The sequence below is a fragment of the Euprymna scolopes genome, chromosome 21 (genome assembly GCF_053919585.1).
Source record: "Euprymna scolopes isolate OS-2025 chromosome 21, ASM5391958v1, whole genome shotgun sequence".
NCBI classification, from domain to species: Eukaryota; Metazoa; Mollusca; class Cephalopoda; order Sepiida; family Sepiolidae; genus Euprymna; species Euprymna scolopes.
In genome coordinates, this window is record NC_136502.1 from 15,951,783 (window position 1) to 15,971,091 (window position 19,309).

Sequence of the window (19,309 nt, forward strand, 5' to 3'; positions counted from 1 at the left end):
GATAGATAGTTTCCTTTTTCCTTCCAGATATGGTGAGCCACACCCAATTTTTCAATCTCTCCATGTATTACGGCTTTTCGATGTTCTTCTAACTGCACTTTTAGTAGACGACATGTCTCACCTTTGTAGTTTTCCATATTTACATGTGATCTCATATACAATTCTTAGTCATTATTTTTTTCCGTAGAGAGTTTGACTCGCACAAGATGTTTCTGGAGTGTTGAATTGCTTCTGAATACTCTCCTGATGTCATATGGATTACATATTCATTGAAGGTTTTCAGACAGTTTACTTTCATGTATGGTATACAAACCGAGTTCAACAAGATACACCTGAAGAAAGTCAGAGTTTACATCGACCGAAACGTTATGAAAATGACACTGAAGATACGAAGAATCTGATGAAACAAAATAACATGAACGATTAACCTATGTTCACCTTTTATTCGCTTGCTACACTTGTTATAAGAAAACTTACCTGAAAGCAAGTCTAACATCATGGATTTTATTTTTTAATGTTTCCTTTTGGTTGCTTATTTTTGTAGTGAAGTAGAAAAAAAAGAAATTAAAAAAAATATATAAGACACAGCTGTTCCTTCCAAAAGGTCGAGCTCTTCAACGTCCAAAAATAATTCACCGTCACGAAAAAGAATTCGCCGTCACTTCTTCCAACCGTCGTTTCACTCTCTGCGCTCTTCGCCCCTGCTTAAAAAAAAAAAAAAAAAAAAAAAGAAAAGTACCGTTTATATGCTGCCCATTTCTCCACTTATGCAAATTGACTATCAACCAGAGCCATCTAGTTTTCCATTTCTCCAAACAGCCAATTTGCAAAGGGGGACAACTCAAACCACACAGAGCCATCTAGTTTTCCATTTCTCCAAACAGCCAATTTGCAAAGGGGGACAACTCAAACCACAATTTTATTTTTTAATGTTGCCTCTTGGTTGCTTATTGGCAAAACCGCACATGGGCATCCTACACGTTTGTGTGAACTGTTTGTTTTACATTAAAATGTTACAAAAACGAAATAAAAAAAGCACAGGTTTAGCAAACGATTAACCTAGTTTTACATTTAATTGCTGAGCACACTATAACTTAGCTGAAAGTAAGCCTAGCATCATAATTTTTTTTTTTTTTAGATAATGCTTTATGATATTAAAAGAATTCCTAAAATACACACCAATAAGACTAAGCAGGAAGAATCTATTTGGAATGGAATTCATCATTTACTTTAGGGGGAAAAGATGCATCATCATCATCATCATAGATAGATATTCAGCTAAAATACCTCAATAAATGATTATCGACGCCATCTTAAAAGGGTAGCTAATAATAAAGGTAAGAAAGAAAAGGAGAATGTAGAGTTATTAATGTCATATGACCCACCTAAATGTTAATGAGCCGAAACCTAGCAATCTCTCACTTGACATTTGGCACACCAGCTTTTTGTACTAATGCATTTTTTTTTGTATTGGACATATATATATATATATATATATATATATATATATATATATATATATACACACACACGCATATATATATATATGTGTGTGTGTGTGTGTGTGTGTATATATATATATATATATTTGACAAGAATATAATCGCCATGATTTCAAAGAAAGGTTGCATACTGAAAGTAAGTAATGAGACTAAGGAGGCGGTTTTAACCTTTTTAGAGAAGCGCTTGCGGAATTTATGCTGCCATAAAGTGAAACTGCCTTTTTAATGAGAAGACATTTTGATTGTTCTGATAGCTAAGAAATGTCTATTTGATTTAAAAAATAAAAAAATGTGGGGGGAAAAAAAGGAAAAATCTCTGACATTTCATTTTCTACATTCATTTTTACATTAGAAATGTGCATTTTTTTTTAAATTTAAAACTAAGTACACAAAGTAATGGATGCAAAAAAAAAAAAAAAAGATGAGCCGCAGAATTTTTTTTTTTTCGTGTGATGGATACTGGGGTTAAATAGATTGAGACTACAATATAAAACGATGTAGAAGTTGTATAATAACAATGAGTGTGTGCCTTCATTTGGACATTACTCCACTGAACTTGAATCTATGCATCCCTCTGCAAAACATTCACAATGAACACTCGTTTAACTACAACTCATACTAACCCACTGACATGTATGCAAATAACCAAACCGTGGCACGAGCGTGACGTCATTAGTGCGAGTGTGTGGTGGGTACGATGTAGAAGCTGTATAATAACAATACGTGTTCACTTTCATTTGTACATAATAATATTTGCTTCTGGAACAGTAGCAGAAACTCGCAATGAAGTGAGCGATGTTTGAAAGAAACAGCTTACCTTGCAGACATGTATATAATACAGTTTATCAGATGTTTTAAATAGTAGGGTTTTTCATTCTGGTCACTAGACAATGTCGGGTCTTCAGAAGAAAATACATACCATTTCAGAGCCTACTTCTCCCTGTAGACTTGTATATAATAAAGTTTATCATTTTTTTTTGGGGGGGGGTGCTATATATTCCGGTACACAGTGTTCAACTGAGCTTCAATTTATGGTCACACCCTACAAAAATTCACAAACATTCGTCTAGCTACAACTTTAACGAACCCACTGACATGTATTCAAATGACCAAGCTGGTATGTAAGCGTAATTTCACAGGAAGATATGAAGAAGAGGAAAGAAAAAAAGTGAAAATAAAACCAGATAGTGGAGAGAAAGACCTTTAAGCACGTGTTGACATGGCAGAGTTCTTAACCATGTAGTAACATGACAGGAACTTTTAATCCTTTACTACAAAATTGTATTGTCAAGTCGCCTTCCAAAAAAAAAAAAATTTCTTGCTCTTATAGCTTATCAGCTCAGTTAGTCGTCAAAATGCAGGTCTATGCATGGTTCAACAAGTGAATGAGGGTTTGTTTATGCTCGTGCATCAGTTGCACGCTAACTTCTGTCACGTGTGGGGTTCATGATTAAAAAAATTATTTATGGCATAAAAAATTCTGGCGGTAAAGGGTTAAACAAGATGCAGGACTCATTTATTCTCTGAACTTGTAAGAAGATTTTAGGACGAATTACAGACGAATTTTAGGACATAGCAGCTGGTTATAGCTGCAAACTAAGAAACTGTTAATTGACCTTCGAGAGAAATAGCAGGAATGCGACCATATTGTTGCTGGCTTGGAAAATATGTGTCAAGCGGCTTGGTGTGGAAATGACTGGTAATAAATGCCTTTTCTTTCAACTGAAAATAAATTCTAAATAAATAAATAATGTGTTCAATTTCTTTCCTTTGTTTCTTTGTAAGACTTTCATACACAACATCAGATCTGTGTTTAAATGTAACTCAACCACTGCCAGCATCATCCTTTGGATGTAGTGAATTGTGTATTGTCATAAGTTTCCTCATTTTCTGAATGAGATGCCTCAGTTCTTTTCTGGTCCAACCTATAAACAGTCTGGAGTATCTTACGAGTAACACTGTTCACATGTTTATACTTTTTGTTAGGTTTCTACTATATAGTTTAGTTTCGAGAAGTTTTCTTGTTCTTCTAAGGTATTCCTTTTTAATTTTCTCTTTCATTTCTGTTGCTTTGGTAGTGTCTGCTTTAAGAATTCGCATATATTTGCTGCTATGTTCACCAAGTGTGCTCATCTCCGCTTGGTTGGGTAGTTCCGTGCCTTCTGTTGCCTTCAATTTTTCTATTTTTATGACTAGAAGTGCACACTGTTTGATACCAAATTCCATGGTGAAGTAACGTCTCTAGTTCCTTCTTGGTTTTTGCAAAATGTTTCAGGTCATCCGTGTACATTAGGTGGTTCATTCTTTAATCTGTATTAGTTAACTTGTATCCGGCTTAACATTTTCTTACTTTATTGTTAAGGGGCATCATGGCTATTATGAACAGTAGTAGTGATAGGGAATCACCTTGGAAGATACCTCTTTGTATTTTAATTTTTAATGATTAGTCCATCAGCTGTCAGGTTTCCCTTCTGACTGATGCCACCCAAGTTCTGTTTTCTTTTCTGACTGGGCAACGCCCAGCGCAACCTCTTCCTCTGCTGTCACAATTTATATATTTAAGCAAATTTTACGACCGGGAAAAGCCCCCCCCCCCGCTATCAAATTTTATTTTATTTTACTATTGGGCAATGCTGCTCCTGTTGTCACAATTTTTTCTCTGTTTTGCTCCCTCCCGCCACCGCTGACACAATTTTGTTTTTATGACCAGAGAACGCTAGGCGCCCCTCCCGCTAGTCTTTTATATAAAGGGCAGATATCTGTGTTATTGTGCGTGCGTGCATATGTGTGTATGTGTCCGTTAAAACTTTTGTCATCCGCATTGAAGCGGCACGAATATGGTAACATTAGAAAGAGTGATTTCTCGGACACATAATATCGAAAAATTGGAAAAAATCGTCGATTATTTCGTGTAAAATGTCGTTTTGTTTGAAGGAGGGTCAGGTTAAAACTTTGCTTTTAACACTATTTGCAAACTACACATGCGCGAATGGTCGTTTCATTTTTTCATTTTAAAAAGATAAATTTGCAGCATCATAATATGTGTCGTCGTGGAAGCTGTAATTTACCCTGGACATTTATAATTCTGTTTATTTATGAATTACCAACGGATTTTCAAAGGACTCATTTCGGATTTATCCTGTTCTGGATTTTACCGTTTTTCTCATTAGATTTTTACTATATCCATTTTCTCCCTTTTCCCGTTTCTTGCTTTCTAAATCTCATTGAATCCCTATAAACTGTCACTAGCTGTTAAATAACTTTTTTGATGCAAGTATGATTAATTCATATTGTTAGTTTCCTTTAATGCATAAACCTGCAAAATTTATTGTATATTTTTGTAAACCTCTTCCCTCTGATGATGAGAATTGCATTCTTCGAAACTCCATGGAATAAGGGTTTTCTTGTTTATTTGGACTCCTTGTCAGATGATTAAATTGTTGTATACCTTTTGTATACAAGTCTACTATTATTATTAAATTTTCAATAATAATAATTTTTTTATATTATATATACCTATATATAATTATTACAATAATAAAGTTTTGATAACTACAGATGCTAGTATTTCATCCTTTCATGAATCATCAATGCAGGGTGACACGATTACTACCGTCTGGGAGATTCGAACCTGGCCACGAAGCAATCTCTGACTCCATTAGCAAGGGACAAAACTCACAGCCAATCTCAACCGCGAGAAATATGGTTGAAATTTTAACATTTAGTTTTTGTTTTATTTATTTATTTTTTAAATATCGTAAGATCCAGCCATAGTGATCTAATGATTATAACAGCTTATATATATATATATATATATATATATATATATATATATATATATATATATATTATATAAATATTTATTTATGAAATATTGTTAGTTTCAATGTATACCGTTTTCTTTAACGGGTTAAGACTGTTATGATAAAAACTGAATCACCATTAATTTCGAGTAAAGCTCAATCTATCTATTTTATAGGTGCAAAATTAACTTTTTGTTGGTAATATCAGATGGAAATCACATCTGACGAGTTGATGAGAAAGAAAATTTTTATGAAGACATAAAATCATAAAACTGTGATCCCATTAACGAAACGGCTGTCATGAAAAAATGAAAGACACAAGAGTTATATAAAAGAAAAATTTTAGTCTTTGAATTTCAACAAAGTTTTATACAATATATGTATATATATATATATATACCATTGTTGCAGTACACTTATACAGAAGCGGAAGTCAATTTCTCAAAAAATATACGAAAGAAAAAGTGATCCGAGAATGCACTTTCAAATCTTTCCACCCCTATATCATATTTTTCTCTTTTTTTCCTGTCAAACAATTATTCTTACTCTTTTGCGCATGTGTTTATACTTTTAGATTATAAAGTAGTTGAGTGTAAGTAAGTATATATATATATATATATATATATATATATATATATATATATATATATATATATATATATATATATGAGGAGGAAGGTGAGTTACTTCAAATCGAAATTACATTTTTAGAAGCTTTCTCTCAAAACCAACAGCAACAAAAAAGATGGAATGGAATGATTCAAAACAAAAATGATATAGAAATCTATTTTATCCTGAATTTCTTATTTATTTTTACCGTTTCCTTTTTAAAGGTTTGGGGCAAAAAAAAGGTAGAAATTTATGAACATTTAACAATCTACCTGACATTGTAAGTTCTTGAACTTGCACTTTTTGTGAATAATAAACACGTGACGAAGTCTTTCAAAATCTTCAGAAAAATTCTACAAAGACATTTTTGCAAAATGGTGCAGTTAAACTGCTAAGCAAAACAGAATAAGACATATAAAGATCAGCCACCCAGTGTAAAAAGAGAACTGAGAAGAAAAAAATGTTGAAATAAATGCTTTCAACCTTCTTTTATTGAAAATGATAAACTGCAAAAAGTGACCAGGATTAAATAAGTTGCATTTTCTGCAATTCTAATACGAATAATCAAAACTTCAATTCTTCACAGGAATTAATGTTCTATTGATGACTAGCGGGGGAGGGGGGCGGCTTTGCCCGGTCGAAAAATATGCTTAAATATGATATTTTAATTTGTCCACAATTCGTATATATTATTATTGAGTCGTTATTTCAATAGTAAAAAAAAAAAGTATGTGGGTGCCATCAGCTAGAATCGAAACCGAAAGCAAAATTGTAGCATTGAAAGCTGGTGACGTTACCACTGTAGCAACGTGACATGCATATGAACTGATTAAAAATAAACTAAGATGAATGTACAAAATGTATAACGATTTTTTAAAACTTTTATCCTTTAACAGACACGGCAGGAAAACAAATGAACACATATCTAAAGAAAGAAGCACTAGAGGATGACCTCCGATCTGTAGTGGAATGGGGACATAAATGGATGGTCACATTCAATGCTGCCAAGACTAAATTTGTTTCCTTCAATAATTACAAGAAACCTTCTCTACCACCAACAGCAATGGCCAAAGACTCTTTATCTGAAAGTACATCTTTTAAACTCCTCAGCCTAACGTTCACAGGAAACATGAATTGGAACAATTACATTGAGAGTATTGCCAGGACCGCTGCAAAGAAGGTAGGTTCTCTCTACCGTGCTAGAAAGCTACTAACGCCCGAAAGTATCGTGTACCTCTATAAGGCCACCATTCGCCCATGTATGGAGTACTGTTGTCATATTTGGGCTGGTGCATCTACTACTAGTCTCTCGCTCCTAGACAAGGTCCAAAAAAGAGTCGCCAACCTAATAGGATCTGAACTGACATCTAAGCTTCAGCCTCTGTCCCATTGACAAAATGTTGCATCACTCTGCCTGTTCTACAAGTACTTTAACGGTGAATGCTCTGACAAACTGCAAGCACTTGTACCCCCTCGACGTAAATACCCCCGACAGACCCAACAAGCAGCTAAATCCCACCTTTTCACAGTAGAGATCCCTAGATGTAAGAGAGCCTTCTACTCCAGTAGTTTCTTCCTCAAAACCGCTGGACTTTGGAACTCCCTTCCGGGACCCTGCTTCCCCAACTGTACTGACATGCAGAAGTTCAAGTGTAACATGAACCGACATCTTGCTTCCCAACTCCCCACATAGTACCCCTGTAGCTTATGTCCCTGATAGTAGCTCCCTACATCAAAGTGGCGATGTGCCTTGTTTGGGGTGAAAATGTAATAAAAAAAAAAGAAGAACGATCCATAAAAATCCAATGATATGAGGCCCCTAGTGCCGCTCTATGACTTTTAGTTTCGGAAGAGATTGAAAATATGGAGACAGACAGACATAGTGCCTTTTATATATTAGACTTTGAGGAAGGATTTTTTTGTCTGGCATATTCTACAAATCATCATCATCATCATCGTCATCATCATCATCATCATCATCATCATCATCATCATCATCATCATCATCATCATCATCATCATTTAGTCTGTACTTCGTATACGTATTAGTTACAAACGCTCCGTTTTGAAAACATTTCTGTCTTTGGTACGCTGCCTTGAAACGTTTTAAATACAGTTATTCTAAATTTTTAGGGTTTTCACAAAGAATTTTTGCTAAACTTCCTTAACAAAGCAATTTTTTATGTAATTCTTAGATTTGTCCAAGAGTCTGCATGTCAGTCTGTCACGTTTAGGTTTCAAATAATAATTTTGTTGGTTTGTCACGCTTACATTTGAAACAACATTTTTATTATCATTCATGTCTGTTCATAAGAGACTATCAGTTAATTGGTCTGTCACCATATAAGTTTGAAGTATTAGTTTCATTGTTTAAAAAAACGCAGATTAAACGGATGCATCTAAAGAAAAGATCCATTCTTGTGTTAACATGTAAAGATCAATTTAAGTTTGTACATTGAATTTCCGGTTTCGTCTGTCTGCATATCAACCAACTTTGCCTTTTATGTCAAAAAAGACAATTCTAGATCTGGAGTGAAAAATCGTACAGCTTTCACAATGTTATTATTGTATAGTGGAAGGAGAGTAGAAAGTGGTTCTTGTGGTTTACTTTCGGCAGCCCTGTAACTCTCGTTCCCCTTATTTTGCTCTTTAGTTCTCATATTCCATGAAAGATGTTTCTAACAGAGGAAGGAATTGTCGTTTTCTCGGCTAGAATCAATACCATCTAACACTTATCGCTGGCATTTTTTAGCCCCTTACATATAATTGTTTCATTATTTGTCTGGAGCTATTTCCATAAAAAATAAAAATAATGGAATGCAATAGATCCAATAAGATTTGAACTTGGAATATCATAATCCACGATAGTATCTGGTAACCTAATTATGCACTCTATAAATTTCTTTTGGACTGTGTGTCACTACATATCATAAGGCGGACATAAATCTAAAAAAAGGGTGGATTGTATTTAAATTATAACTGAGACTTTTCTTTGTAATTGTGCGTTGGTTTGTTTTACAGCATGTGAACTAATTCTTGGTTATTTAATGCCAAAACGTTTGAAGCTTTTCTCGTCTGCTTTATGGTATATCAACCCTTTTTTGGGATGTGTAGCGATAAAGCAACAATTATAATCTTATCTCATCTTTTTTATGGCACATCAACATTGGATTATTTCTTGCTTTGGGGATTTGATATCCTGTGAAACAGTCGAGATAAAGCCTGTATTATAATTTGCTTTGAATAATAATTTATAGGTAAAATTTTCAAAATATCCCGCAATTAGTTAGCGATTGTGTTTCCTTCTGTAGATCTTTACCCTCCATTCGGACAAGGATTATGGGAAGTGTTAAACGTTTCCGCCTCGATAAACTTTATTGATTGGTGTGTGACTCCAGAAACGTTTTACATGATGAAGATGAAGAGATGAGTTTCTTTTACTTTTTTTTTTTTTTTTTTTGCTGAAATGGAATTGAAGAGTTCTATGCATGATTATAGGTATGAGTCATGAAGCTGGTAAAGTGAGTGAGTATTTTAAGAGAGAAAGCGAGAGAAAGAGAAAGAGAAAGAGAAAGAAAGAGAGAGGGTATTGTGTGTTGGTATAAAATAAACTAAAAAGAATTGGTGTGACGAAATAGATTTAACAAAGCTTTTGTGGTTGTGTATCAAAATAGGGTTGATTAAAGCGAATACTGGCAAATGGAGGTTGTAGTCCGAAAATTGCCGCGAAGTTCGTTGGAGCAGGCTTAAATAAAGGGATTCACTAACGACACAAAACAGGATATAGAAAAAAGTATTAATTATTAAAACAATAAAATTTACAAGTTTTGCAAAACTTATTGTGTTTGCGGCTTTAGAGAAAGTCCAACTATAAAGTTCTTTTACGTCCAAAGAATTAGACGGCTCTTGTAATGTTCGTATAGGTACAAAATTTTAGGAGAGGAATTTTCCTACCTGTTGCTTCATGGACGAGCTGTGGTTAAAAGAGGAAGAGACTATTGTTCTAAAAGCGAACCCGATAAACGGGGGTCCCTGATTGGTTAATTAGACAGACCCTATTTTAGATTGTTAGTGTATTAAAGGGAGGTAAGTGGGAATGATAAACCCCCTTTTTTATATGATACGACATAAAATAGGTAAGAAAAAAAGTTATTGCTTGTTTAGTTGGTAGTTTAACAGCACATCAACCATTTTGGAGTTATTTAATCCAGTAATTTAAAAAAAAATATATATGCTTCAAATTTTTTTATATCTTCATAACTTTTATTAATGGATTTTGGTTCGGTTGTTTTGTTTTACGGCATAGCAATTGGGCTATTTAATGCCAAATCCAATAATTTTGCAAAGGAAAATATTTTTATTGTTACAAGTTCTTCATATCTCCAAATATTCTTAAACGATATTTGGTTTGATTATTTTTTAGAAGAAAAATTGTTTTTGTCTTTTACTTTGCAGAACATGATTGAGGTTTGCAAAGAGAAAAAAAATTAAAAAAACAATAATATCTATGGTTGCTGCATTTTTGGTCAGGAAGCCAGTATCTTTAGACAGCATTATTTGATAGCACCAGATGCTTTACAAGGAGTTACCACTCCAAACACAAAATGGACCTGGGAGTAATAGTAAGTAAGAAACAGCCCCACAGTCCCTAAAAGTAATCTTTTCACTGGATGTCTTTTAATGTCATTTCCATAATAATTAAATAGTTCAAAGTAAGGGGTCATATTAGATAAAGCAGATGAGTGTTTAGGCATTAAATAATCTATTATATATTTATTTATTTAGTTATATTTTGATTCTAAATGTCGTAAACAGATTAATCCAAAAAAAAAAAAAAAAAGCAAAAAAAAAAAAAAAAAAACGAGTTATATGCCTGTAAGTATTTATTAAGAGAGATAAGTAATAAGATATATTATACGTTATTGCTTACAGGTGATAACTACCTCTGACTCCTCCCCTAAATCGGAAAGGGTACAGAGCCTACTAATGACTCCAATCAGAAGATTTTGTAATTCTTGTATCTCCTTCAGATGTTCATATAGAATCGCTTCTAACAGTAACAACTTATTAGCAATCTCGTAAATCTCCCTGATTTTATCCGTTAGTCCTCACATTCAATCAGAGATATTTCTGACAAAGGACGAAGAATTGCTTACATCAAGTGGCTTCATACTATGTCGGGCGTGATTTCCATTAAAAGAGAAAGGTTACATATTCAGCCCAAACTTAAATTCTGATGAATGTCTACTCTTTTAAAATTCCACCCGATGTCTAATTTGAAAAATTGTATTTCTTAGAAAATATTTGTTATTAATTGAATAAATGCTAAAGATTTCATTGAAATTAGATATTTCTGTGACTTTTTGGCGGTCACAAGAAAATTAATATGACAATAGATCGAACAGGGTCTCATGAGACTCTATATTGGCTGCACATTGCGTCTGATGTCAGCATAAGGAACCAAAGGAAGGCATCTCTGCTGTGCAGACAGTAAAAATCGTAAGGACACAATGAACAAAGACGTGAGAGAGGTTGGGGTGGGGGAGAAAGGGTTAGAGAAAAAAAAGGTAGTAGAAAAAGTGGTTGAATTTGGTCAGACAATTGTGTGGGTGTAGACAGCGGAGTTGATTCAGGGAGCGAAAAAATGTGGTGTGGTGGGAGGGAAAGCTATTAATTAGGAGATATTGACTTGTAATCATAACTCCCAGCTGTACACCACTTGGAAGATGCTGCCATGCATATATATATATACTTAATATAATATAATATAATATAATATATATATATATATATATATATAAAATTTGGTTGGGATTAAAATATAAATAACTATATTTATATTTGATTTTGGTGTTTGCTTCTCTTTGATTAGTAAACTCCTCCTCATAAATCATTCCGCTCTCTCTCTCTCTCTCTCTCTCTCTCTCTCTCTCTCTATATATATATATATATATATATATATATATATATATATATATATATATATAGAGAGAGAGAGAGAGAGAGAGAAAGAGAGAGAGATTTATTGATTTATTCAATAAGGGTATACATCAATTAGGGTGTAGGGTAAGTGAGACCTCTTCATACCTGTGGTTTGAGTTGTCCCTTTTTGCAAATTGGCTGTTTGGAGAAATGGACAACTAGATGGCTCTGTGTGGTTTGAGTTGTCCCCCTTTGCAAATTGGCTGTTTGGAGAAATGGAAAACTAGATGGCTCTGGTTGATAGTCAATTTGCATAAGTGGAGAAGTGAGCAGCATATAAACGGTACTTTTTATTTTTTTATTTTTTAAAGCAGGGTGAAGAGTTTGAAACGACGGTTGGAAGAAGTGACGGGGAATTCTTTTTGTGATGGTGAATTATTTTTGGACGTTGAAGAGCTCAACCTTTTGGAAGGAACAGCTGTGTCCTATATATTAAAAAAAAAATTTTTTTTTCTTCTACTTCACTACAATACCATAGTATTTCGAAGCCTAAGGCTTATCATCAAAAGAGGTCAGCATTTTATCTCCTCTTCTGATGAGAAGCATTAGGCTTCGAAATACCATAATATAAAGAGTTCTCACTTATCCTACACCCTAATTGAATAAATTATTATATATTTTTATATCGTCATTTTCGTTCTTTATTCATCTCTATATAAGCTCCAATACTATTTGTTGAGCTTTGCTTTATCCCAAAAAATCTCCTCTTAAAGAATTGATCTCATTCTCTTCCTTTAAATCCTCCATTTACTCATATACCTGCTTACATTCTGGGTTATCCAATAAATGTTGTCCAATTGTGGAATCTAAATTATTGTGGCTGGGGGTTGAGAAAAAATAATTATTAGATCAGGGTTAAGGTTTTGAATGAAGCAGATTTCATTTTTTTCCATCATATTTTCCCTTTTAGCAATGACTTCAACCATTTGTTTGATTAAAAATTCGATAATATGCGTAAACGCTTACTTTCTTAAGAGGTCTTATGATTTTGACTAGGACTGTATATATATATATATATATATATATATATATATATATATATATATATATACTAGCAAGGAGACTCGAAACATATATATATATATATATATATATATATATATATATATAGTAAGTTATAAAATATATGTGGCGATTAAGCTACACAGAATATTGCGCGTTTCATTTAACTCTAGGATTCTTCAGGCTAATGCCTGCTCTACCTCTACCTACATATTGAGCACTGTTGAAGTAAATACTTAAAGTTTACGCATAAATTTATACTTTTGTATATTAATTTATGTGAATAATGAAGTAGTTATATATATATATATATATATATATATATATATATATATATATATATATATATATATATATGACATAGGGGTCCAACCTGGGCCCAACTCTCTTCCTGATCTACATTAATGATCTTCCAAATCATATCCTTACATCATTCATAGACATTTATGCTGACGACACTTCAATCTATGGTAGCACATCAAAATCATAAACGACCAAGTTCTCTCTGATTCTCTCTCCTCTGATCTTGAGCACGTGGTACAATGGGGAAAGAGGTGGCTGGTAACTTTTAATGCATCTAAAACCAAGCTTCTATCTCTACATCATTTATGCTCTGATGCCAATCTGGCATCAATTGAAATGAACGGCTCTCATCTTGGGGAGGCTCCATGTTTTGACAAGCTTCTGGGTTTTACCTTTACTCCTGACCTGAAATAGAATATGTATATCAAATCCATTGCCAAGGTCACTGGAATAATGATGGGATCCTTCTACCGCTCCAGTAGATATCTCCCTCCTGATGCAGTTCTCTACCTATATAAAAGCCAGGTACAGCCAACGATGGAGTACTGTTGCCACATCTGGGCAGGAGCTGCTTCTAGCAGCTTATCCCGCCTTGACAGAGTTCAAAATAGACTTTGTAGCATAGTGGGGGATGCCCTTTTCTCTTCCCTGCAACCTCTTTCCCACAGAAGAGATGTTACGAGTCTGTCTCTGCTTTATCATTATTTTCATGGCAAGTGCTCGTCTGAGCTCCAATCTATGATCTCCCTTCGCCAAACTTTCATGAAGCCTTTTGATCTAGCCGAAACTACTATAAATAATTTCCTCCACTCTTTATCTGTGCCTAAACCTAAATGTAGATTCTATGAACAAAGCTTCGTTCTTAGAATTGCACGCCTGTGGAACTCTCTTCTGATTGCCTGCTTTCCAGCTGACTAAAATATGGTTGTCTTCAAGTCCAAAATAAAAAAGTTTTTGATGAACCGTGCCCCTAAGTAATCCAATTTACAAAATTCCCACTACTTATGCTTACTGCTCTATAATCGCATTGACTAACGTATACCAATAACCCTTATCTTCCAGGCCTTGATAAGTGGTGATTACTGTGTAAAAAGAAAAAAAAAAGAAAAAAAAGAAAATCATCAAAAGTAATTTTGCTTAAATATATAATACAAAAGAGTTTTGGTAATAAATCAAAGTAAAAAAAAAAAATGGCGAATAAATTATATTAAATGACTTAAGAGATTAAATTGATGAAACATAATCCAACTTGATTTTTATTTATTTCCGTGCATAATAAACTGATTTTTTTTTCAGTTTAAATTCCCTTTATTTGCTGTTGACATCATTATTTAAGGAAATTAGGGCACTGGGTCAAGTCGCATAGCTCTACTAGTTTTTATTAAAATCCTTTAGACAACTTCATTATTGCTTTCATTCAAATAAGTATTATTATCCCCCACACAAATTGGAATTCTTATAGAGAAAATTGCTCCTCATTTAGCAAAAATTGTTTATATATATATATATATATATATACATATATACATATATATATACATACATATATACACACACACACACACACACACACACACACACACACACACACACACACACACACACATATATATATATATATATATATATATATATATATATATATATATATATATATATATATATATATATATTGTTGTATCTCAACAAAGCTTTTATCCAACTGGGAATGCTGCCACTAATAAAGTTTAAAAAACAAAGCAAAATTAATCATTTTCATAACTTTTAATCATAAAAATAATAATAAATAGAACCAATAAAATAGCAATCAACGAGGTTTATCGATTTCCGTTTGATTCTTGTTTAAAGTCAGAAAATAATTATTCTTATTTCACTTGAGTCGTCATGTATGAAATATCAAAGCAGGCGAGATCAATAGAAGAAAGCACACTAACTCATCTGACAAATCGAACTCTTCTTAAAAGGAGGTAAGAAGAAAAAACGAAAAAAACTGTCATGCAAAGGAGTATATCAAAGATTTAATTACGGTTATTAATTAAACCTCATAAAGCAGAGACTGGGAAAAAAAATCAATGTTTCAAAAACTGATAGGATAAAAACCTTTTTTACAGCTTACCTATAATTGAAATTTGATAGTTATTAATGTCTATCTTTAAAACAAAAAACAATGAGCATGTCATGAACTTAAAAAGTAAATTATTGAAACTATTGCCACATCACCGCCCCCCCCCCTCCAAAAAAAGAACGAGACTAAATAACCAAATAGTCAAGGAGGAAGGAAAAACCGATGAACTGGCCAGACCTCAGCTGAATAAGTGCAAAGAGAACTGGGACCTTGGGGAAGCTTAGTGCCACTCAAATCCCAGCAAAGACCAATAGCTGCTGCCAATGAGAAATCAATGGTAGGCAACTGTTGAGATAATGCAAATTTATTTGCAAATAGTAATGAAAAAGGAGGAGAGTACTGGAAACCTGGGGAGACTTGTTGTCACTCAACTTCCAGTGAATACCACAGGCTGTTTTCAGGGAAAGATCTCTGAAGACCTGTGTGAAAGCTCCTTGTGAGCCAATAATAATACATTAAAGCATCTCATTATCACCTTTCACACATTTAAAACATGAAAACGTCCAATCAGCAAAGGTGGTGATTAATCTGATGTTGCCAACTTGATCCATTTTAAAATGAATTGTTCTAAAATCAAACTATATCATTTGTCTGCTAAAATGGCACAGGCTTAAATATGTACATTTCAAAAAGTCGCATTCGTTTTATTGATTTGAAGAATATTTAACTGACAATTACTTTTACGGTAAAAATAAACAAAACAAAACAATATTTCAGTTTTGAATTTTTTAGATTTTCTCTTAGCACCAAAATCAACATAGTCTATGCCATTTCTGAAATGGTCTAATCCATATTGATTGCAGGATATTACTGGTCATATGCAGCTCTAGGTTCACCCTTCCAGGCTTTGTCTTTTCTCATTGAAAAGGGGTTAGCTAATTGCCTGAGGCACCTCCTCGGGGGTACTGGCTCTTCAATCCCACTTTTGGGCCCTTATGTCACGTATTCTGGCCATGAGAGAAAAGTACTAGCTTTGTCTTATCAAAGGTTATCCATTGACTCTTAAGACAACTTAACTTGAACATTAATGATTTGAATACATAACGATATCCTTACCTATATAAAGGTAGATATGTTTGTGGCGGATAAACTCTGAAACAAACTGGCCAATGATTATAAATTGTTGAATAAAACTGATAGACATAAGGGTGAGTAATGTGGTTTATATTTAATTTAATGGGAGTAAGAAAGAGGACCCAAAGCTTTTTATGAAAATCCAGATACCTCTGATTTTGGCGAAAGTTTAATCATAAAATATTAGACATCAATTGTTAAATATTCCGAAAATGCCAGTTACAGTGGAGTATCTTAAATGATTATTAGGGGAAATTATTAAAGGATTATTAGGAGAAATTATTAAAGGATTATTAGGAGAAATTATTAAAGGATTATTAGGAGAAATTATTAAAGGATTATAAAGGTACATTATGAAAGGATTATTAAGGGACATTATGAAAGGATTATTAGGGGAAATTATAAAGGGATTATAAACGGACAGTACTAAAGGATGATTAGGGGAAATTATTAAAAGATTATAAAGGGACATTATGAAAGGATTATTAAGGGACATTATTAAAGGGTTATTAGGAGAAATTATTAAAGGATTATTAGGGAACATTATTAAAGGATTATTAAAGGACAATATTAAAGGATTATTAGGAGAAATTATAAAGGGATTATTAACGGACAGTACAAAAGGATGATTAGGGGAAATTATTAAAAGATTATAAAGGGACATTATTAAAGGGTTATTAAAGGACATTATTAAAAGATTTTTAGGGGACAATACTGAAGGATTATTAGGGGACAATATTAAAGTGTTATTAGGGGACATTATTAAAGCATTAGTAAAGTACAATATTAAAGGATTATTTGGGGACTATATTAAATAATTATTTGGGAAAATTATTAAATGATTATTAAAGGAAAATATTAAAGGATTATTAAAGGACATTATTAAAAGATAATTAGGCGACAATACTAAAGGATTATTAGGGGGCATTATTAAAGGTATATTAAGGGACAATATTAAAAGATTGTTAAGGGACATTATGAAAGGATTATTAAAAGACATTATTAAAGGATTATTAAGGGGTATTATTATGAGCACAACTTTCTATTTGAAAATTCAAATATTTCTGATTGGCATGAAATTTGATACATGATTGCATGGCACGAATTAAATAAGATTCTCTGAATTTCAATTCCTCCTGATGAGATCTTTAGTTTCAAATGTTAGACAATTTTCTAGAATTATAATCATTTAATAGATTTCGCTTCAAATTAAGAATTCTAGAAATAAGGTTTACTAGAAAAATTTTAATCTCCATAAAGGAACACAAAAGTGATTTTAAACTTATTTGTTCCGTGAATTTTATTATTAACAAGCAAAATACTCAGTTATTAAAACACTTGTAGGGTCATTGTTGAAACTTAACAACAACTACCTATCAGCAATGATTATGCTCGTCTATCAAGTAAACAGCCATCATATATGGACGTTGTTCTTTTGATGATGTTTATTGTACTAATCTGAGTTATTCTAGCACTAATGTTTCAGATCAGACGTAGATAGCATGATAATGCATCTTATACAAATTCTTTTTTTTCAGGAACAAAGAATATATATATATGTGTGTGTGTGTGTGTGTGTGTGTGTGTGTGTGTGTGTGTTGGGACAATAAATTAGAAGCGTTAATCGTAAAAATCAGAACTTTTTAGGGTATCAGAATCTGAAAATTTTCTGCATATTTTCTAATGTCAAAAATGATTTTTTTGTTTAAAACTTAATTTTCCATTGCTGGTACTAATGATAAAAAATGATAAATATTTATTGATTTTGAAGTACCAGTAATACAAAAATCTATAGATTATTACCCCCAAAAACGTATTTTTTTTTTTTTTTTACATGGAGTTCACCACTTATCAAGGCCACTCGGGGATAAGGGTTACTGTGTGTACAGTACTCAATGGGATAGTGTAGCAATAGTATTGGAGAAGTTGTAAGGTGTCATTACTTAGGGGGGGCGGTTCATCAGGAATTTGTTTGTGTTGGACTTGAAGACATTCAGGTTGAAGTCGGGAGGGAAATAGTCAAGCGGAACAGAGTTCCACAGGCGTGCAGTTCTAAGAAAGAAGCTTTTTTCATGGAATCTACGTTTTGATTAAGGCACAGATAGGGAGTGGGGAAAATTATTGACGGTAGTTTCAGCTAGTCGAGTGTTTTTTAAAAAAGATTGTCGAGGGGGGGGGGACCAGAGAATGGAGCTCAGACGAGCACCTGCCATGGAAATAACGATAAAACAAAGACAGGCTCGCTACGTCTCTTCTGTGGGAGAGAGGTTGTAGGGAAGAGAAAAGGGCATCCCCCACCAAGCCACAAAGTCTATTTTGTACTCTGTTAAGGCAGGATAGGCTGTTTTTAGCAGCTCCTGCCCAGATGTGGCAGCAGTACTCCATCTTTGGACGTACTTGGCTTTTATATAGATAGAGAATTGCATCAGTAGTGAGATATCTTCTGGAGCGGTAGAAGGATCCCACCATTTTCCCAGCGACCTTGGCCACAGATTTGATGTATGTGTTCCATTTAAGATCAGGAGTAAAGGTCAAACCCAGAAGCTTATCAAAACATAGGGCCTCCCCTAGACGAGAGCCATCCATTTCAATTGATGCCAGATGGGGATCAGAGCGTTTATGATGTACAGATAGGAGCTTGGTCTTAGATGCATTAAAGATAACCAGCCACCTCTTTCCCCACTGTACCATGCGCTCAAGATCAGAGGAGAGAGAATCAGAGAGAACATCATCATTTATGGCCTTTGATGTGTTGCCATAGATGGTCGTGTCATCAGCATAGATGTCGACGAAGGATTTTAGTATGTGTTTTGGGAGATCATTAATGTAGATCAGGAAGAGAGTTAGGCCCAGGATGAACCCCTGAGGGACTCCAGCATTAATACTGTGGGCCTCTGATTTCTGCCCAT

At 33.5% G+C, this 19,309-nt stretch overlaps 1 protein-coding gene across 4 annotated transcripts in view; it reads left to right on the forward strand.

Moving 5' to 3' along the window:
- LOC145242018 (protocadherin beta-2-like) overlaps positions 1 to 19,309 on the forward strand; it is an 828,148-nt gene that overhangs the window by 417,600 nt on the left and 391,239 nt on the right. Inside the window, exon 3 of one of the 4 annotated variants that reach the window (XM_080104912.1) lies at positions 6,811 to 7,094. The exons of the other annotated variants lie outside the window; for them this stretch is intronic. The gene's annotated coding sequence lies outside the window, so the exon portion shown is untranslated. The remainder of the gene's footprint in view (positions 1 to 6,810; positions 7,095 to 19,309) is intronic. 4 annotated transcript variants of the gene reach the window in all.